At 42.9% G+C, this 22,232-nt stretch overlaps 1 protein-coding gene across 1 annotated transcript in view; it reads left to right on the plus strand.

Moving 5' to 3' along the window:
* Positions 1-22,232, plus strand: part of suclg2 (succinate-CoA ligase GDP-forming subunit beta) — a 72,047-nt gene that overhangs the window by 41,139 nt on the left and 8,676 nt on the right. The gene's annotated exons all lie outside the window — the stretch shown is intronic.

Consider the following 22,232-nt stretch of genomic DNA (forward strand, 5'->3'; position numbering starts at 1 on the left):
TAATTTTGAAGAGGTTGAGTATCATGAAGAGACTGCATTCATAATTTGTCTTGTCAAAGGGGTTAACTCATTTCCCAACTGTCGTTTCTTATCTCCTCCTTGTTGAAATAAAATTCCTAGGCTCTGACAAGGTGATTTTCAGCATGTGGAACATCCTGGCATGTTTAATGTCAGACGCATTGGTAGAACCACAGATCATTTGTATTGTGTTGTAATCTTAAATGTCAATATGTACCAAGGTAATTTCTCAATAATCTGTATGCATTTGGACTATAAACTGATATCCTCATTATGCGACATGGTACAGCTCTGTCTTCATCCAGTGCCGTGTATCAAAGTGTATTTTTTTTTTTTTTACATGATTTATCAGTTGTTGAGTACACAGACATTAAAATGCATCACTTTGAAGTATATCCCAGTCAGGACTGGTTTTTAAAAATCATGCATGCAAATCCTCAGCACTTGATGTATTATAGTGTAAAAGTATTTAGGGTAGACTTAGGTCAAGTTAGGTCAAACATGAATTTGTTACAATACCCTATAAATGGTGGGATTCTAACACAGAGTGTTGCACTACAAATGTATTTCATGCTGCCTTCCTTGGTTGATCAAATTCATTTTTTTATTCAGTCCAGCAGAGACAAACTTGAGATTAAGGCTTCAAATATTCCACCAAATTCGAAAAGGTTTTAAATTCCAATTAGATCCGTAAGAATGCTGCCTGCTCTCTCTCTTTGTGTGTGTGTGTGTGTGTGTGTGTGTGTGTGTGCGTCATTTTCTCTCTCAGGCTTTGTGTAAGTCCTCTAACTCGCAGTCATTAGGCAGGTAGCTGGAGTTTCCTGTGCAGGATTGGGAGTGAGGGATAGACCCACCCTTATGGTGAGGATGGAGTCAGGACTGACACTAAGCCTCTGTATACACCTCCCTCATTTCCATTTCATAAAGGGAGTTAGAAGCTCTTCTGCTCTGTGGAGGGAATTTTAATTATTAGATTTCTGCCTTGATTATGTGCATTTGCATTCCTTTTTTCGTTGCTTCTAACTTTTGTTGACAGTTTTGCGTTCTTTTTTTGTTTTGTTTTGTTTTGTTTTTTGCCGATTCTCTCATATTTGAAGAGTCGCTAGACGTCTCCGTACTTACCCATCTATGACTGGTTTCAGCCAATCATTCGATAGCGCTGAACATGTCTCGGCGCGTGAATCTAAGAACGTGATGTGAAAAACATCGACCGCATTTGCTTACTGTATAGACGTCTCTGAGCTGAAAGCTACGGAGCACTGCCATGTGATGACTAAAGCCTTTTATTGGTGAACTGTCTCAGATGTGGACCCCTAGCTGTGGCTGAGGGCGCTGCACTCATTAGCGGTGTAAAGGGCACTAATGCTTTGAAACAGAGGCATAAGTGGAGAGTCAGAGAGAGTGACCCTCACTTTCTCACTGTGCATCATATCCACACACTGCATTCTCACCGCTTTGATCTCCACTCCCTGCTTTATTCATGCTCTAAAGAGTCACCTGGACTGACAGCTCAAGAGAGAGGAGGAGGTTCTTTCTTTCTTTCTTTCTTTCTTTCTCACTCTCTGCTTCATTCTCCTTCACCTACTACCTCACCCTTGTTCATACAAAAGGATGATTTGAGGAGAGAAAGAGGGAGATGAATTTCATAGCACTTGAATTACATACCTTGTCAAATTGTGCTCAATGTAAATTGCTCCAGCATTCTACAGGACAGATTTCCTGCATAGATTAGCGCAATTTTCCATTGTAAAACTTACTGGAAAGTACATGCAGGGAACATTTATTTTGGGTCAGGTTTTTTTTTTTCTTTTTTTTTTTTCATTTCAGTGTTTTTGACACCCCTAAAAAATCTAGCACCACCTGTGGGCTGTATCCAAATGGCAACAGCCAAATAACTCTATTATTACTTTCCCGTCAGTCGTTTGAGAGAGGATTGGATGGATGGATGCCTTTGCTCGTGGCCATTTTGTCCTGAGCACTGTATTTTGGAGTGGGAGTGAATTAGAGTTCCTGGTACGACAGGCTTGCTCTCAGACATGCTTTGATAAAGGTGCTTGCCCGGGTAATTGTCACCTGTGGGCATTTTTACTTGCTCTGTGTGTTAGTGAAGCACTCTTCTGCAATGTGTTATTTAAAGTTAACAAGGAAGCAGATATAAAGCAAACAGACAGACCAAGAGTCATTGCAGCTGTAGGGTGAATCCAAAAGCCTGCACGCTATCATCAGTGCATCTGGTTAACCTGCCCCTGTGAGGGCAGGGCCTGTCTGAGTTCATGTGTATATGTGCGCACGGTTGACCCCAGTTTACCCGCGTTGAACTGCTCAACGTGTTCATTTGTTCCCATCATATCCGACTTCGTACATTTCCCTCTCTCTGGTAGATGGAGGAGTGGAATCCCAAGGGGACTTCGGGATTATCATGTAACGTGCTGCTCTGGGGAGGGATCCGGTCACGTTTTCCACACACACACGCGCGCGCGCGCACACACACACGCGGACACGCCCCATTTACTCCAAACATTCACCAACAGCTTTATTGTCCGCCTCCCTTTTCCTTCAGCCCATCCCTGTGGATTTCAACGCTCTTCATTGGCTTTGCCTTTGATCTGGAAATCCTATTGGAGCGTCTCCTTCACTTCACGGCCCAGAATTCTCCTCAGCCTGCTCCAGCCGTGTGATGGCGGAGAGGGATGGGAAGGCCAGCGATATTGCGTAGAACTTAAGGCCGAGAGACTTTGTGAAGATCCCTTCAGCCTCTCCTTTTTTTTTCTTTTTTTTCTCTTTTTTTCCCCCCTCCCTCTGTTCATTATTCAGTCAGTTGTTTCAGTACCATCTCACTCCTCTGTGTATCTGTACATGTCACTCAACTCCACCCATCCCCATGAACCTACACACACACACACAAACACACATCTCTCTGCACATTATTTTGTTGCGAGACCTCCATAGCCCAGTCATCATAGAGATGGCAGGAGCGTTAGGAGAAACGGTCACCTCTCTCTCTCTCTCTGTCTCTCTCTCTCTCTCTCTGTCTTTCTCTCTCTCTCTCTCTCTCTCTGTCTCTCTGTCTCTCTCTCTCTCTCTCTCTCTGCTGGTTGAGGCCTGGGGGAATGAAAATTCCCATTTGTCACAAACACAAGCAATAAGAGAGAGTCTAGTGTGAGGAGCATGCCTCCCTGCAGTAATGGAGTTCATTTCCCCTGTGCCTGCTGTTCAGGGGCCACACGATGTAGGAGTCTGCGCCCAGACCTGCTCGCCCTCGACCTGTCAATAAAAACATTTTAATGGCAGCAGATTAGACAGGTGTGAGACATTTCTCAAGAGCGGCTCTCTGTTTCTCCGGACCGTGATTTCTAAGTAGAGAGCAGCATTTGCGCTGTTTATACTCTTTATGTGGGCACCGGCAGACTGTAGTTCAGAAAGGCGGTCCACAGCATTAAATACCGTGCGGAGCCATATTAGAGAGGTGTAAACTTTTTCATTTTCTTATTCTTTTCATATTGTTCCTGGGATCAGAGGACCCAGCGCTGCAGTAAAGGTTAGCTGCGTGGGTGGAGAAAAAGGCAGGCTCCAACTGACGTACACGCGATATTCTCAACGGTCCAACAGCACAGTGCAAAGTCCTCATTAGAAATGTGTTAGCTGATTGTTTGTGATGCCTTTGTTTGTGTTTATCGAGTCATGTAAACGGTGTCCTCATTCGACGGGTTCAGCGCTTTGAAGATTGTAAGGGAACGAGGTAGCTCTTATGAGAGGGTATTTCTTAAGGATCCTGATGTGTGTAATGAGATTGAAACGCAGTAAAGGAGTTTCTCCTCCTAGAACTCAAGGTTCTTCTGTATTTCGGCCTTTCAGCTGTGAGGCTAATGCACCGCTGTTCTTTTCTTTCTTTCTTTCTTTCTTTCTTTCTTTCTTTCTTTCTTTCTTTCTTTCTTTTTCTTTTTGGTAAAAGTGTGCCTTGCTGTGTTTTTGTGTTTGGTCCATATCCGAAAAGAAGGTCTTAAAACAAAACTTAACGCAGACAGGTATATGAGACCATCTGCTTAAATAGCTTTGTTTTGCTGTTTAATTAGTCCACATAGCATATGGTAGATATCTACCTTAACTCCAATGACAACCTCTGTGTTTTAAATCACTGCTTTTTAAGTGTGTATGTGCTTTGTTTCTGTTCGGTTTGTTTATTTTTAGCACAATGCACGCTAGCACTGTGTACACACTGTCTTCTCTGTTGTCAACTTGTTTATACAAAAAATGTCATAATATTAAGTTGAGACCCGCATGGTGTAAATAATGAGTGTCAGACAGTGAACTGTGAATAGAGAGCAGCTTCACTGTCAATAATGTGTTTTTTGTGATGTTTCTCACCTGCATTGTTCAGCAAGGCAAAAGGAGGTATTTAAATGCCAGTCCTGTTTAAGAACCATAACCGCTCTCTTGTGTTTGTCAACTGTACTCTCTCTTTTCCATGGGTCCTTGTTTCTGAGGACTCCGCAGGGACTAGAACTGGTTTACCGAGGTGAATTAGAGCCTTACTGTCAGTGTCATCATGGAGAGTATGTTAAAAAAAATGGAATTTTAAACTGCAGTGCTGAATATTTATTCATTTTGTTAGGTACACGATCCTCTCATGAAAATTTTATAACATGTAACCTTACACCCATTCTAAGGTCAGAAATCACACTCTCCGATTACAGCGCTGCATTTGTTTTGTAAACTTGTTTTAAATGCGTAATGCCTACAGTTCGGTATGATTTTGCTTAACGGAGGTGACGCAGTTGTTTGTCTCTTTACCTAGTGAGCTCTACAGACCACGAAACAGTGAATCAAACACTGATATTTTGTTCCTTTAATCAGACTCAGAGGTGTATGCTTTGGGACAAGAGCCCGACGTGAAATCTTGATCAGATATCTCCCTCTGTCCTGTCCAGATTTCTCCGGGCGATCGATAGACGCTTGACTCGGTGAAGCAGCGCCGGCCGGGAGAATGTTCATTTTCTCTGCCGTGCGCCGAGGTTGAGTGAACCCAGTTCATCTGTTTTATGTTTTAACAGCTAATACAGATGTGCGAACCAAAGCTCCATTCGCTAGTAATTAGCTGCTTTTCTTAACTTCGTCCTTTTTTCGACGGGCAGCACGCCAGCCTCTCCCAGGACCTTAACGAAAGAGAGAGAGAAGGTCCTTAGCAGCCTCTCACACCAGCTCAGGGCTTAGGGCTAGGATGGGCATTTTTTTTATTTGTTTGTTTTTTTGTTTGTTTTTTTGCTCTCTCTCTCTCTTCCTGGGAATGTGGAGACGTCCAGTGTCTGGTCATCCCCTTCCAGGCGCTCCTCTCAGGCACCTGCCGACTCATCTGAAATGCGCATAATAATCATGGCCTGTTTGTCTTCATCCTTCTGGGCCCATCATTAAAAAAAAAAAAAAAAGCCTTTTGTTTTTGTTTATCTGTTTACAAAGCTTATACTTGGGTGAAATGTGCGGTTTATCAATGCAATTATTCAACTTTACCTCTGGCACAGCGCACCTGCGGAGAGCAGACAACCCACTGCCCTTACGTAGCTTTTACCTTTCTTCACATACATCATTACCCACCGAGTGCTGAGCGTCGAGATTTGTACCGCGGTAATTTCGGCCTGGACTTTGCGTAAATATTCCGTATGTGAAATTTCACGTGCGGCTGAAAATTTTGTGATGCAAAACTCCCGCCGACCTCAGCCTTATCACTATGCAGTCCTGACCTCCACACAGCTGAAATGAAGGTTAGAGTGTAGGAGTGTGGACCCTTTGCTTGAGTGCTGGCATGTCGGGCTGTTAGGGGGACTGCTGTAACTTGGTATCCCTCTGCCAGTGCCCTGATGTGGCTCACATACAGCAGATGAGACCACAGACTGGATCTGTTCCAGTACAGGCAAACACATACTGTCTGATATGCACACACTTATTCCCTTTTCTCTCTCTCTCTCTCTCTCTCTCTCTCTCTCTCTCTCTCTCTCCCCCTCTCTCTCCACCTTCACCCCGCTGCATTGATTTAACCAACGAAATATTATTCAGGAGAACAAGATGTGTTGAAGAGAAAATGTAGAGAAATTGGCCGGAGAGAACTACCAGCGCTGTAAGTGTTTAACACGTGTGCTCCGTAGTGAACGGCGTAGCGATGGCGTTCTATACACCCGGTGGCAGAATCTTTTCTGTGAGTTCTCACTGTTCGACAACATCAGCTTTTCTATCTCAATTAAAGAAACCGTTGGACCGTTTGAGTTCAGCTGTTGAAATTTAGAAACCTCTATTCGCCAAACAGTCCCAGAGGTGACTCTGTACAAAAAAAAAAAAAATGGTGTTGCTGGTCTATTTTTTCCCCATATCATGAAGGTTAATTTGGAGAAGGATTGAATTGTCCTGGGTGACCCTTGCTCCCGACGATCCATCGGATTGATCTCCCTGTGAGGACGCTGAATGCTTGTGTCTGACTTGAGGCCAGGGATTTTTGTTTGGCACAAAGCTTACGCGTCTGGCATTTCAGCGCCTGTGAAAAGACTCTTTATCAAAACCAAACTCCTGAGGGCTATTTGTGTATTCACGTCGCATATTTATTTATATATCATCAAGTTCTTTTGCTTTTTTTTTTTTTTACCTGCTGCGAACTCGGTTCAGATCTTTTCAGAAAGAGACCACTCTGACTGAAAAGTCTTTTTGTCTGCCATTCTTCATCTCAGAGAGAAAAAGAAAAATCAATAAGGGACCTGGGATTGGAGCTGGACTAATTGAGCCATTCTATTACTGTTATTGCAGCAAGGCCTGTTTTGTCATGTCAACGGCTGTCCTAGTTATAGCAGTGGAGTTGTGTCCTCCCACACCCTGCAGTGCCTATAGAGAGAGAGCGATAAAGTAACCCCCATGCTCCAGTCCACCGTCCACATTCCACCACGGCCTGCAGGCTCTCACACCCCCCCCCCCCCCCCCCCCCAAATACCTGTTCTTTTTTTTTTTTGATTTTTTGTTTTTTTTTTTAAGTATGTGTATAAATAACCGTGGATGTGTTGGAAGCTAAATTTCCTCTTCTTTTTCCTTGAGAAAGTTTGGAAACGACATATTCTAGGCGTTCCTGGAAAGAACATTCAACTTTATTGGTTTTGAAAAAAAAAAAGAAAAACATGGCAATTACTGTATAGGTTTATCTGCCAGTCATCTCTCTTATAGTCTTTCCTCAATAACGCTGAAATATTCTCTCCTTTTTTTTTTTCCAGTTTTATTCTTTATATATGAGGAGAAACCATGAAGCCAGTGATTCTTTTAAGCTCTCATATACAACTCTTCCTACACTTGTAATTTGTTGTGATGACATTAAGGATCACGTGTGAAGTCAGAGATGGAATATAGCCACTGTGTGGTTCTGGCACTCTAAAGCCTTCATTAGTCCTCTGTATTAGCCTTTATCACTCTGTCTGTGACAGACATATCGCAGTTATCTTCCAAAGAGCACACAGTATCAGATTACATAGAGTTCATTGCATGCAAGAGTTTTCTTTTTATTTCCACCTATTCTGACACGTGTAGCTTCAAAAGTGTAAGATACTGAGTATTCATACTTGTACTTAAAAAAAAAAATTATCACCTGTTTTTTCAAATTCTTTTGTACCACAATTTGATATTAAAACTGGCTCATTTCAGCACATGTACAATCCAAAGAGGCTTTCATTAACTCATTTTGTGGTATTAGCACCCAGTGAAGCAAGTTCTGTGTATCATAATTCAATTGCCTGGCATTCCTGCCTCTCTTAAATGTCTTACCATTAACCAATTCTGGCCCGTTTCACAGTTCATAAAGTATTAAGGCTCTCACTCTAATGATTGTGTCCTTTATAGATGCTACGATTTTGCTCGCACGCTGCCTTCTTGCTCAGTGAGTCCCAAGTAATTTAGGTCTATTTAAATCTGAACCTTCAGGTTTTTATGTAGTGTCCTATTCCATTAGGCCAATTATGTTGCTTTTCACCTCTCTTTAACCCATTAGAATGAAGAGTACACCAAATATGCATATAGAAATTATTCATTGTCCTCATGGTCTTTCACTGCTGTTACACGTGTATGAAACAGCCATTACTTTTTATATTTAGAAGCGGTTCTCTTATCTTTCATGTGTTATTGGTGCTACAGGCTTCATTCATACAGTGTTGTGCGTTGAGCAGCGGTTAATCCGGAATCTTCTCCGACAGCGCCTTCTCTCCTTTCCCCACTCAGCTCCGTCTTTGTCTTCGTATGAAATACTGCGTCATACATGTTTTGCCCCTATTCCTTTGATTCCACATCTTCATAGTTCTTCATCAAGCCCATTGGCGTCCGTTATCGCGGCGGAGTCATCCGCCGGCCCTGCTACGGCTTGTCACCTCGCCGCACAGCGCAATTTTACGCCTGAGCGTCTCACCATCCGGAACGGCCATCTCCCTACACGGGCTAACACACGAGCATTACTCGCGTGGTGAGTTTAAATCATCGAGCCGCTGATTTCTTCTGTTAGCGTCGACATTTCAAAGCCAGTGGCTCTGATGTTCGTGCGCGAGGAAAGGTCCTCTTAGACTGCCCCAGATCCTGAAAATGTGCTGACAAGAAAGCCTGTTCTGCTTTATGGCCCATTGATTCATGCCCTTTACTGCCTTGTGTTATATATCCATGCGTCTGTAGTTATAAATGCTAGCGATCAACAGATCGTTTCTGTTTATGAGCGATATGCAAACTGTCATGACGCACATGTGCACGCACACACACACACACACGCGCACGCACGCACACACATACACATACACACGTGATAAAACCAAATGTGGATCCTTTCCAGTAAGACCACTAATCATAACAGGAAGATGGGAGTCTATAAGCTGTAAGTATGGGCAAGGGGAAAAATACATGTCCATGCCAATGAAAGAAGCATTCATGTGTGCGATATGCCATTAAAGTACAACGTGAGTCATCGCATGCACAAAATACACTGGAACAGTGGTTGTAAATTTTGCCTCAGTAATTCAATAATCAGACAGCCATTTATTTGCAAAATGAGGAGAGGAACACGGCTGCTAATTTAAGTGACACAGCAAGAGCTGGGAGATGAGGTTAACACTGATGGGAAATGCATCTGCTCTGTTCTTAATGACAGACATTCACAGCACGAAGAATGTGTCATGTTATTCATGGAGAATGCGTCTCACGGAGATAACACTCTACCACCTTATTGCTCATAGGCATGAGTGAGGGTTCACACTCAGGGGGTGCTCCATTTAAAAAAAAAAAAAAATAAGGGGGACCATAGCCCTTAAGAGCCGCTCCGAAGGCCAGAATTCGTCCTATAATTAACTCGGTGACTTGCGACATGTTTGATGAGACCGGACGTGTTGGTTACTGTTTGCCAAGGCCTTCCATACCGCACGTCACATCAGTTTTGTCCTCTGAGCAAGAAAAGAAATGCATCATGGGGTCATGCTAGACCTCCTACCCCCTCCCGAATGAAATGTTTTATCTTTCTGTCAGAAGATAAAACATTTCAGTATGGTAAATATGCATTTATTTTTCTGATATAAGTCAGCATTTACAACAAGTTAAAGGTCATGTTATCAGAATAAGATGGTATGACCTTTTTAATCAAATACGGATTAATGAGAATCGGCATCGTTATGTGACCCCACCCCCACCCCTCCAGAGCAGAGTAGTAGTACCTCACTATCACTGTGTCCTCCATTCCTCTCCTCTCCTCTCCTCTCATGTTTGCTCTGTATGCTGGACCACAGAGAGAGCAGTTCACAGAGATTATTGTCACTGTAATTGGCTGTGGAGCTTTAATTTGATATGAAGCCCCTGTCTGAATGGTGCACCTTTATGCCTGTGTGACAGAAAGACGGCTAGACTCACACGAAATGTTTCTTTCATCAGGGCACTAGAGAAATCAAAAGTCTTGTCTAACCTAGGTCATGTTCTGACTCTGAACGGGTTTATGTTTCTTTCACCAAGAGAAATGAATTTCCCTCACACAGGCAGAAATATGCAAGAAAAGTGAAAGATCATCTCTGAGATTATCTCTGCTTCTTTGAAAACCAATAGTTTCATATTGCTTTTAGTCGTTTAGTCGGATACAAATTTTAATACCACTTCTATTAACAGATCAACCTACGATTCCAGAAGTGCTGCCATTTGAATATAACTAAATTTTTACCGATATTCATCAGTAAAAATATAAATATATACTGATATATATATCAGTAAATATATACTGATATATATATGTGTGTGTGTGTGTGTGTGTGTGTGTGTATATATATATATATATATATATATATATATATATATATATATATATATATATATATATATATATATATATATATATACATACATACATATATATATATATATATATATATATATATATATATATATATATATATATATATATACATATATATATATACATATATATACATATATATATATATATGATCAGAAACTATAAAATCACATTTGAGCTGAACGTGGACAGTCCAGTGCCGTTGATTTGGGCATTGATGTAATTGTCTGCTGGACTGCTGCTAGATTGACTCTATAGCCATTACTCTCCAGTGTTTGGCGTGTGTTTGGCCTTGTCTGCGATAGAGTTCGGTGTTGAGAGGAAACGCTCGACGTGACCTAGCATGGCTCTATCTGAAAGAGCATCTGGTCCTGTCACAGTGCAGCTGAGATGGACAGGAGATGACTGAATCTTCCCATTACTCACAGCGCAAAGCCAATATAACATAGACGGGACAGCTCCGCTGCTGACCTGAGTCCTGTGATATTACCTGCCTCTGTATGCTCCCTTTCAAACAGCGGTTTAGAGTTACTGCTGATTAAATGCTTCAATTAGTCATTATCTAGCAGTGCTTACTTGCGTTCCTGATTAGTCTGCATTGCAATGGTCTGTTTTATGACTGACCCCCTTATTGGGTTTTAATTTTGCGAGTGACAGTTATTCCAACAACTACGCAAGTAGTAGTTGTTCTGACTAACCTCCAGTTCAGTTGCTATTTTTGGAAGAGTCCTATTTGGGCCTCTTGTTTAATTATTTCGTAGAAAGCGATTTTTGTGTAAAACAGTCACATACTTCTCTCATGAAAGCAGCTCTTTACATATCCCACCATGCGAGCATATGTGAGGTTCCCCCCCCCCCGCCTCGTGTTTGGCCTCACAAGTCTTGACTGCATCAGTTGATAGAACCATTCACATTTCCAATTTTTCAGCCCCCGTCAAGACCTGTCTGCCACTGCGTGGCAGCTTCTCCATTTAAAGCGCAGAAGTGATTACACTGTCCATCAGCAGCCAGAAGGACCTGCATCAGCTGTTAGATTGATGTTTGACAGAATAATTAGAAAACTGTCTCGGGCTGCAATCATTGGAGCTCATCTTTGGGAAGGCTTCCATACACCCTGAGCTGAAGCTGTTAGTGGGGAGCAGACGCGGGGAGAGAAGCTGATGTTTACTCTGTTGGAACAGCGCTTCTGGAGTGGGAAAGGACCGAAGACACACCGCAGTCTCTCTCTCTCTCTCTCTCTCTCTCTCTCTCTCTCTCTCTCCTCCCTTTGACACTGGTCCTGCTGGTAATGGACTCATTAAACTGGCCAGTGTCAAGCTGGTCAGGGGAGAGTGACTGGGAAGGCAGTTGGGTCCGCCTGTGGAGAGTCTGTCCTTTGAGTCTCTCTTTAATGACCTCTGCACGAGGAAGTTGGCTCAGTTTTAGACCTTCACTGACTGAGGGATTCTCAGGCGCTGTTCTCAAGGGCTTGGAGCGACTGCCTTGATCTCTCTAATACCTGAGCAAATCTCTAATGGCTAATTGATGTGCCTCAGGGTTATGCAGATAAGATACAGCCTGGAGGTCTTCTATATCTGTCAAAAGGCCTTTAGTTATGCCAGAAGCACTTGTAGCAGTTGTAAGGCCCTGTTATCCGGGTATCTCTCTTCCCGTCTTCACTCCCCAACAAGGGACTTAATACTTTATTTGTGTATGTTAATATTCTTTTCTTACTTTTTTTTTTTTTCTCTTTCTTTGTTTCTTTTGGTTAATCTATGACTCGAGAACAAAATTATCCCAAGGTTGACTGTGTACCAAGCTTTTACACAGGGATTGAACGGACAAAGTTAACACAAGTGTATGAGGAGTGTTAACAGTCAAAGCGCCCACGTGGGTGAGCTTTGCATCTGATGTTGGATCCTCTCTCACAAAGGGCACCAAATCTTTGTTTCAGCGTGCAACACAGCTGAATCAGGCTCTTTAACGCGGCAAATCGGCGCACAATATCCATGTTGACGTTTTTGGAAATGAAATGTTGATTGCATCCATCTGCTTGCTCCAATACATGGATGGGAGGTGGTTTAGCAAGCCTCCACAGACTCTCCACAGAAAACCAGCGAGTGAGAGAACAGGGACGGGAAAGCTAACAAACGTGTATTTCCGTCAATTTTTGAATTACTCATCTGTTTAGGGCCAAGTCACACCGCAAACTCGTCATTGCATTTCAATAAGGATAGTGATATAGTGATTCATACAGATGAATAACAAATTAACGTTCTTAAAAGGTACTATTTTTAACCAGGCTCTGCTGAGGGCCAAAATGCCATTTCAGAATAGCTTTCCATCTATCATGATTAAAGCTTTCAGGTCCTATTTTATCCTCACCAAATTGCTTCTCCTGCTAAACAGTGGCAGAAAAGTGACTTATTGGTTTCCTCTTGACAGTTTTTGCCTCTGTTTTTCTGTGGTAACATCTAAAATGGATGATACAAATGTGTTTTCTCCAGAACATTCTGTGGTCACTTTTGAAGCAAGCTGTAGTTAGAGTGAGAACCATGAGGAGATGTGAAAGGGGGTCTTTTTTGAGAGCCGTCCGTCCCTGGTTGAATTTGTTTTCGTCTTCTGTTCGCGAGATTCTTGAAAAACATGCACCTGTGTTTGTTTGTAGCATGTGGAAGTGTGACACTGAAGGCTCACAAGCCTAATTATAAACTGTCGTTCAGTTATGCACAGAGAGTCGTGTACATAATCTGTAAAAATCAAATGTTGGATTGATTTAAAGTTAGAAGCCAACTTAATTCAAAGCTGGATCCTCTTTAACAAAAACTGAGGTGAAGTTGACTTTTTTTTTTCCCCCTCTTGTTTTTTGTTTTGTTTTGAACAGTGTATTTTGATATTCACAGTAATGATGTATGCTTGTTGTGTCTGAGAATTGTTGCCCCTCTCTAAACAACACAGCATAACACTTTTTTGTTTGTTTATTTTTTTGTTTTGACGCCCCCCCCCCCCCCTCACCCCTCACCCCTCACCCAATCATATTTATCTGCCAATAGCTAACATTTGCTTGTTAATAGCTTACATTTGTGACTGCTGTTAAAATGACCAGTTGAGCACCTATTAGAAAGCAGAGTTTACAATAGAGGAGTCAGAGTCTTTAAACTGTGACTAAAAGAAGATGATTTGCCTTGCAAAAAAGCACAGCTGCCCTTTAGATGGCTCATTGGCTTCTAAGATCAGGTGAAATCGGAATTGGAATCATTTTGGATAATTGACCTTCTGTGTGAATACATTAGAATAAATTAATTTTGATTGGCCGTGTAGCAGTACGAACAAAGTTGGAATGTTGGGTCTTTTATATTCAGCGTTGGTTTGTTGTGGCGGGTCTCTGAGGTGATTATGTATGCTATTCGGTGCTATTATGCATTCCTTCAATTTAATAAAGTAATTCTGCCTCGGAGCAGAGGAGTGCAGTGCACTTGTGTTGTGGCAGAAGTCTGTGATGATTAAAAGGTGTACTGGAGTGCTGGGGGTGGAAGACCGGCCTGCCGTGGTTAAAACCTAAGGCCCTAGCGCAAGGTCCCTAACAAAACACACTGCCCACAGCTCTCCCGCCATTAGAGTTGGGGGAGTTTGGAAAGTTGGAGTTGGCGGTTGCCATGGTGAGTGATGATTTCAAACATTTGGAGCAAAGCTAGAGACAGGGTGTGTTTAGTCCGTGTCGTTTGCTTGCTCCGTTATAGCTATTATATTTATATCTGTTATAGTCTCAAATTTGCTTTGAAAGTGTCCTTTAACATAGCACCGTGCGGGGGGTTTATGGCTATGTATATATGTATGACGAAGTCCGGTCACTCATTCATTTTTGATGATAAGTGCAAATATGTATGATATCCGTGGCTGGTCCCTCCTGGGCCACCGTAGTTGATGAGGGAGTAGGTTTCTGTCAGCTGCATGTGTTGTGTTTGCACATACAGCAGATGATCTCTGTTCGCCTGTATCGGGGTCTCTCTGATTGACACACATTAACCCTTCCTGAAAAGGTTGGAGAATATTTATGTCTGCCTGTCACTCATGACACACAAGTCTCACGGGATGAATAATGTGCAGACTGTGCAGTGTCTGCTTTTGTCAAATATCGCAGGGTTATGTGGCAGCTCCCCATACAGAAGATCTGTACGTCAAATATTGTGTGTGTGCACGCGCGTGTGTGTGTGTGTGTGTGCGCGCGTGCGCCCAGGCAGGGCAGGAAATGAAATCCACTACCGTGACTGACATGTGACAACAATCCCGTCGAGCTCGGCTCTCACTCTTTCTTTCGCTCTACCTCTTTTCCTGGGTCTGACTGTCACTCCATCTTTTTCACTCACTCATTCTCTCCTATGCTGAGTTTGTATGTCACTCTCATGCAAGCTCTAATTTTGTTTCCTCTCACACTTGCTACATTTCAGTACTTTGGGATGTCTCAGAGACTGGACATGTTTTAACTTGCTCCTTGTTCTGTCATATCTCTCAGGTCTCTCCCTCCCTCCCGCTCTCTCTCTCTATATCTCTCTCCCTCCCTCCCTCCCTCCCTCTCTTTCTCTTTCTCTTTCTCCCCCTCTCTCTCTTTCCACATCTGCAGCACTTGATCCGCAACACTTTCAAGCTCTCATTTAGTTGTTTGCTTTAAAAGATGAGTCACTTTCAGAGTTCAGACTCTGAATTAAGCGTCGATGGCCATCAGTCGCAGTGCCATGTGTTCAATTTTCTTTTTCTCGTCTGATTAAAAAACATGGGAAGTGAATGCAGAGGGACATGAAAGCGCGGAGGAGCAGACAGAGAGATGGCAGAATCAGATAGCCCCAGTGCCACTGAGTTTTAATAGCCACTTTAAACCAAACAACAAAGCCCCGGCACACCGCACCATGCCATCTCCATGACAAAAGAAACGAAGAGGCACCCTTGACAATTTGTGGCTCGGGCCCAGACCTGAAGTCTAGCGCTTGGCCGTAGTTTTACCGGAGACCCGGTGAACCCAGCCAAGCCACTTCTTCCAGATGAACCTCGTCACGGTCTTCGCCGTGGAGTTTTAGCTGGAAGAGCGAAGACCCCCGGGGGGGGGGGGGGGCAGGGGGGAGGGCAGGGCTCCTCGGTTCAGTCCCAGCACTTTAACAAAAATCCGCAAGAAGAGAATTGCGGTCACGCCTCTAAACGTGGTAAATTTGTACTCGGGCGTCGTGTGTGTAGAATGCGAATGCATGTCATGAACTTGAACTGCACTGAATAGAAGTTCTGTGCATAGAAATGTGCTTTAGAATTGTGAGGAGGTCATCGGATGCGCTTTTCTCAGAGTTCTTCTCTAAAGCCATTCTAGAGGGATCTTGTTTGAACAGTTATTATAGATTCTATATATCTATTGTCTAAAAAAAAAAAAAAAAAAACAGTGCACAAGCACTAGTAATAATAACAATAATTGGAGCCTTAATGGGTCATGTGTCAGGTCAGATGTGTTTGACAAAGCAAAGCAAACTGAAATAATATACTTATGGAGCAGTAATGGAGAAAATATAGCTCACAGGGCTGTCTGTTAAAATAAACTGTCACATAAAGGTTTGAATATTGTATGTGTGTACATAACTAGTGTGTTTCTCTCTTTCTCTCTCTCTCTCTCTCTCTCTCTCACCTCTTGTGACATTACATCCATATAAAAACGCAATCTAAAGTGTCTTTTCTCTCTCGGTTGGTGATATTAGCTTGTGCGTTGTGGGAATTGAATGACGGGATGTCTTAAAAGACAGTCTTACTCATCCACAATGAGGCCATCGAAAGACAGCTGTCACAGTTCACAACCTCGTGGCGGGCTCACAAGAGAGGCAGGCCTTGAGGCGGAAATGACCGACTCCGTATCAATTCGGAGGAGCACCGTGGGCCGGCACCCGTCTCCTGCAGCTAGCTCCAAATCCATTTCTCCTTTGATTGGTTTCTCTCTTTCTCTCCCTTTTTTTTTTTTTTTTTTTTTTTTTGTTGAAGAGAACATAATGCAAGCATTTTCCAAACACGCCTGGCTGTGCACCCTGTGCACTCACGTGTTGGAGTTAGGTGAGCAATAGAAGGACATTACCAGTTCTGTGCTCCAGAAAGCTTCTCCAACAGAGCTCCATCACACGTGTTCAGCTGAAATGAAATGGATTTCAAGAGCTGCTTGTTCTTCAACTGCCTTTTTTTTCGCCCGGGGAAGGTGATAGGAAAACAGAGGAAAGAGGCTAGTTTTTGGAGTGGTTTCAGTGGGTGTTCTGAATGGAAGAAAATTTGATGGCATTGGAAAATTAAATGGCTTTCCTTGTTTTTGTTTTTTTTTGTTTTGTTTTGTTTTTGTTTTGTTTTGAATTTCACATTTTATAATGTATGCATTATTAGTTAGAATACATACTGATTTGGCTGAAAGTTTTAAAAAAGATGATCGCTAAATACATTTTTCTTTTTGAGCTAGATGACAAATTCAGACAGAATATCAATCAAAAAAAAAAAGAAAGTCAGCTGCCAGTTTTCCAATGTTTCCTAACATGAAGTGAAACTTGGGCTGCCTATGTCAAGATGTGTCTGTGTTTGTCAGCTGATTTTTTGACATAATGCTTCATCTCTTTCACTCTGGGCAAGGAGGAGCTGTCATGCTTCAGCAGAGTGGATAATTATTTCTCTCTTATCCCCTTTGCCAGGCCCAATCCCAACTCTCAATAACAGTCTACTCTGCACCCTCCTCTCTCCTCTCTCTCTCTCTCTCTCCCCTCTCTCTCTCTCTCTCTCTCCCCTCTCTCTCTCTCTCTCTCTCTCTCTCTCTCTCTCTCTATCTCTCTCTCTCTCCCCTCTCTCTCCCCTCTCTCTCTCTCTCTCTCTCTCTCTCTCTCTCCCCTCTCTCTCTCCTCTCTCTCTCACTCTCCCTCCCTTTCTTTCTCTTCTCCAGGGCCCCCACGCCACAGGAATAGTAAAACCGCACAGGGAATGGATCTGCTGAGGGGGGGAAAAGAAGCCTTAGATTTGATAAGATGGTTCCAGGACAAAAAAAAAAACGAAGAGGAAGCTATACACAAAGAAGAGTCATATTTGGAAGCCTTTAAATGGGCTTTATGAAATCTGTCAGTGTCATGTACAAACGTCAGTGCTGAAATATTTTCACATTTGTGAATGTTTTCTAAATGGTCCTGCCAGGTGTTTGGAGAGATGCGATGCACACGTTGGGCGCGTGTTAATTTGTTTGTGGAGGGGAGGGGGAAAGCAGACGTTATCGTTATCTATCTGTTCTATTGGGACCGCTTTCGTCTGAGTGTCATCAGCGTTGCCGGGGAAGCTACTGTATTCATGCATTTACTGTTAATAATTAATGTTGAAAAAGCTTTGTACAGGATCTCTGACTATCCATCTCTTGCTGACTACACCCACACAAATGGCATTACTTTAGCGCTTTGATGGGCAAACTCCAAACAATGCCTTACTCCTCTTAGAAGATTGATGACTGTTGTCAGTGGCTCGCCTTTCGTAGGGAAATGGGGTATTTTAACCTTTGACCCCCCCTGCTTACCAGAGCACTACCCATCAGCTGTAAATAAGGCCTAAACATTGCAGAAAAGGAAGGCTGTCTATCCAGGAAGCCTGCAGTCAACAGATAAAGCAGAACAATGCCACTAATAAACCAAGGAGCGATGCAAAGCTTGGGTGTTTTTTTGGGGGTTTTTTTTAAACAATCTGCTAGCCGTAACAAAGGAGTAGATGCATTTCCACAGGCAGATTAGCGGTGGTCAACAGGGTTAGCATTCTTTTTTTTTTTTTTTACTTTTTTTTTCGGGGGAAAACCGGGGCATTCAATGTGTTTGTGGGATGATAATTCAGGGCTACGCGGGCTGCACCATAGGCTTCTCGGCACCGAGCGGCGAAACAAAACGAGAATTTTTTCTAAAGGGCTTAAATGAATGGATTTGTTTGTCCCGTTTTTTTTTTTAATCAAGCTTAATTTTATTTAATTGTTTTTTTTTCTTCTTTTTGCTAATTGCTCCGTCGTAGCTTTGAAAGCCATCACAGCTGTTGTCAAGCAGAACAAATCTACTGTCCCTTAATGCTTAAAGAACATAAACCATAATGTGTATAGCGTCCATGTCTGTTCTCATATACGTGGTAATTAACACAACACTCATCCAGAGAAAATGCCATTGGGTGGGTGTGAGTCATACTACGTAGGGTTAGAAAAACACTGATTCACTCACCAATCGCTTTTCACTGTTCACTAATGTGTACATTACATTGAAGTGCATTTCAGTCCTATCTATTATATGTCCGTTGTTGAATGAAGAAATACATTTAGGACATTTTATGCTCTATGTGAAACAAAATGGTCTCTGAATAGATATATCATGGCTCTCCCCGGATCATAGTGTGAGGTAACAGTGGGGTAAATAGATTTAGGAGAGCTTGGATGCAGTTGACTGTGCGCTTAATGGAGCTCAAAGACCTGTTTCAGCTGTTAAGCCCTTTTTATGATTTTTGAAGTGAAAGAACCTTGACAGGCCATTCACGCGCTGACGGCTATGATCTTATTATGTGAAATTTGAATCAGTCACAAGTCTCAGGTAGAGGTCTGCTATACTTACACTCAGCACACACGGAGAGTCCTAAAAAAATTCACCTAGTAACTCATGTTTCATTTTTTTTTTTTTTTTCATTTTTTCTTTTTTTTCTTTTTCCATGATACTATTGCTGAAGAAAGGAAATATTTCATCCAAGCCTTGGAAAGAAAACCTGCAGCGAGTCTGATTTGTCTAAACGGCAACATTCATTCTCCGTTGTTCAGTTGTTTGGCGCTAGTCAAATTACACTCGTTTGGCATTAGCCGCAGTCATTTCAGAGCAGCTCGTAATTAACGTCATCGAGGGGTTTTTGTTTTTTTTTTTTTGTTTTTTTTTGTGCTTTTCAATCACACGCATACGTGGAGCGACCCAAACTTTGCCTTTCCGTCCTCTCTTTCCTGAACCCCGCTGGCGTTAACGTCCTCAGCTCTGGGAATCCAGACTAAATACAACGTACGTTGCGAGTCATGATTTGAGGGCAAGTTGTTAAAGACGTAAAAGGCGAGGGAGGCGTCTACCACAAATCGACTCGCGCGGCTTTTCAGCCCTCTCCATTCTTTCCCTATGCGTTTTCTATAGAGCTGAGAGCTGCTGTTGGCTTAAGCGTCGGCTGTCCTGTGTGTACGTAACAGCCCCGTGAGCCGTGATCAATAGTGTCGGCCCATGTAGCGTGAGTCCATTCACTGACGGCAGACGTGTTTGACCATGTCCAATTAATGCAGTACAACCAGCCTGTCTGTTTACTGGTCTAGTGAGGCCTGCTGGCATCTGGACGTCCCACATTATAAAACCGCGCCGTTAAATGTCTTACCGCTAGCAACGCCTCTAAAAGCCCTCTTTTTTTCCCCCAGCTCCTCTTTTCAGTTTTTCTGAAAGAATAAACTTCACTCTCAGGTAGAGTTAAGCGTACCATATTTCAATGGCCCACGTTTCCTCATGCACCAGAATACATAAATCATGTACTGTAAATCATTAATATACATAGATGCCAATAGGAGACGCATGAATGGAAGAAATATGACCGTACTCAATAAAGATAGAATTGAAAAAATGCAGAGCTGATAGCAGTAGAATAGCGTTTGGGGCTTTATGGGGGCTTTCTGAGTGTGCTGCTTGATCTAGATTGCCCTCTAGTGGTAGTCAGACTGATGGCAGGGTGAAGCTGTGTTGTTATGAAGAGGATAGGTAATGTTTTAGACCCCATAGCGTTTTCTGTCACTCAGCCTCGAACACTGCTGAGCAACATCACTTCCTCTGCGTAGCATCAGACAAAGATCAAAACACTAAACAAATGACATTCTAAGTCTGTCTGTAAAATACATGAGGGACCTATTCTACACTAAATACTGAACTCACTGTGAACTGCCGTGTCTGCACTTGCCGTCTGTAGTGGTACTGTGTCTGAGTATTTGAGTCAGCGCATTAAACTAATTTTGTTCATATTTCATCCACTGCAGATATGAAATGATCTTCATCTGAGTTACAAGACCGTGGCACCATAATGTGTTTGCGTTGTGTTATTGCTTTACTTTTATCTTTTTTTCTCTACACACACATACACACACACACACACACACACACTGAAAGCGTGTGACAGTTGGAGCTGTGGAAAGTACAGGGACAGTTGTGGGGTACTGTGAAGCTGTGCGTATTGACAGGTTTGGGAAGAGTCTCATCTGTGGAAGCGATACTGGGGGTTGTCTAACAGCTGTTTTCCATATCCTAATTGGGCCAGAACAGAGCGTGTGAGGATTACTGCGCTGTGGCGGAGCAGAACAGGCAGCCGTGGCTAATGTTCTCACAGCCTGGCATCTCCACATTACAACTGATTTGGGTTCAGCCCTCTCTCTCTCTCTCTGTAGAAACTGTGCCAGTTTGGCTGCCTAATTCAACTGCATTATTCAGTCACTGTCAGAGAACTACTCAGGTTGTCTATGTCACGTGGTGTCTCTGTCTCTCTCGCTCTGTCTCTCTCTCTCTCTCACACACACACACACACACACACACACAGACACACACGCACACTGTGGTGCCAAGTCCACGATAGTCTTGGTGTTGTTTGGGGTTAGCAGGCAGGTAATTGTTTCCTCAGATGTTGTCAGTAATCGGTAGGAACAGAGAGGAACTACAGAAAACAGTGTTTAATCACAGTTCTTACCATCCCTCAGCACAGGAACTAACACACAGTCATTAAGGAGTACACTACTATTAATCATTGCTTAACACTTAGTTTGGCCATTCAAAAAGGAGAGAGATTTAGATTAGTAAGGATAAATATGTCCTTTAAGCTTTTGTGGTGTCGTTTTGCACCAGTATGTGTGTGTGTGTGTGTTTGTGTGTGTGTGTGTGTGTTTGTTTGGGGGTGGGATGGGGGTGAGGGGGGGGGGGGGCATGGGCAGTTTAGTAATCAATGGTCAGGCATCAGTCATTCGTGACACTGTTGAACAGTTTGTCCTAGTCACCGATGTCTTTCTCTCTCACTCTAATGTAAGTGTGTGTGTGTGTGTGTGTGCGCGCGGGCGTGTACTGTTGTCAATGCCATTCTCTCTTTCTGTGTGTGTATGAGTGGAGACTGACAGCTGGTTGGGGATTAATACGGTGGAGAGTTGTAGGGTGAACAGTGCTGCATCACAGAGGACACACAATGACAAGCTCTAACCTGTAATAAATGTGTTCTCAGAACCTCAGCCTTTACAGTAATGACACACTCTTCAGTCTCACCGCATAATGAGTACAGCCATCAGTCAGGACTGCACCACACTGCCACTGCAGCCAACTTTTCATGACACAGAAATTCTCCGCACATACAGAAGCATTTTTTTCTCTGACTCAGATTCTTCATCTATATGTTGTTTGTGCCAGTTAATATATCTGGAGTGTATGTGTGTGTGTGTGTGTGTGTGTGTGTGTGTGTGTGTGTGTGCGTGTTTGTGTGTGTGTGTGTGACAAAAAGAGAGAGAGAGAGGAAGAGTTAGAGAGTTGTCAGTTGCAGAAAGCAGGGAAATTGAGTGAGACTGAGGAATTCTTTCTCTCTCTCTCTCTCTCTCTCTTTCTCTCTCTCCCCCTCTCCTTCTCTCTCTCCGTTCCTCTCTCTCACTCACTTACTTAAACACTCACAGTGATACTCTGTGTCACTTTCTGATGCCAATGCCCAGTCTGACGTGCACATCCATAGATTCGTCTCTCTCTCTCTCTCTCTCTCTCTCTCTCTCACTATCTCTTGAAGTTCTCTTGTGCTGCTTCAGAAGATGTCATTGGGCAGGTTATCCAACTGTGTCCTCTCCTGTTTAGAAAAGGATGAGTGCATCTGAAAC

Source organism: Chanos chanos, chromosome 6 (assembly GCF_902362185.1).
Source record: "Chanos chanos chromosome 6, fChaCha1.1, whole genome shotgun sequence".
Taxonomy (NCBI): domain Eukaryota; kingdom Metazoa; phylum Chordata; class Actinopteri; order Gonorynchiformes; family Chanidae; genus Chanos; species Chanos chanos.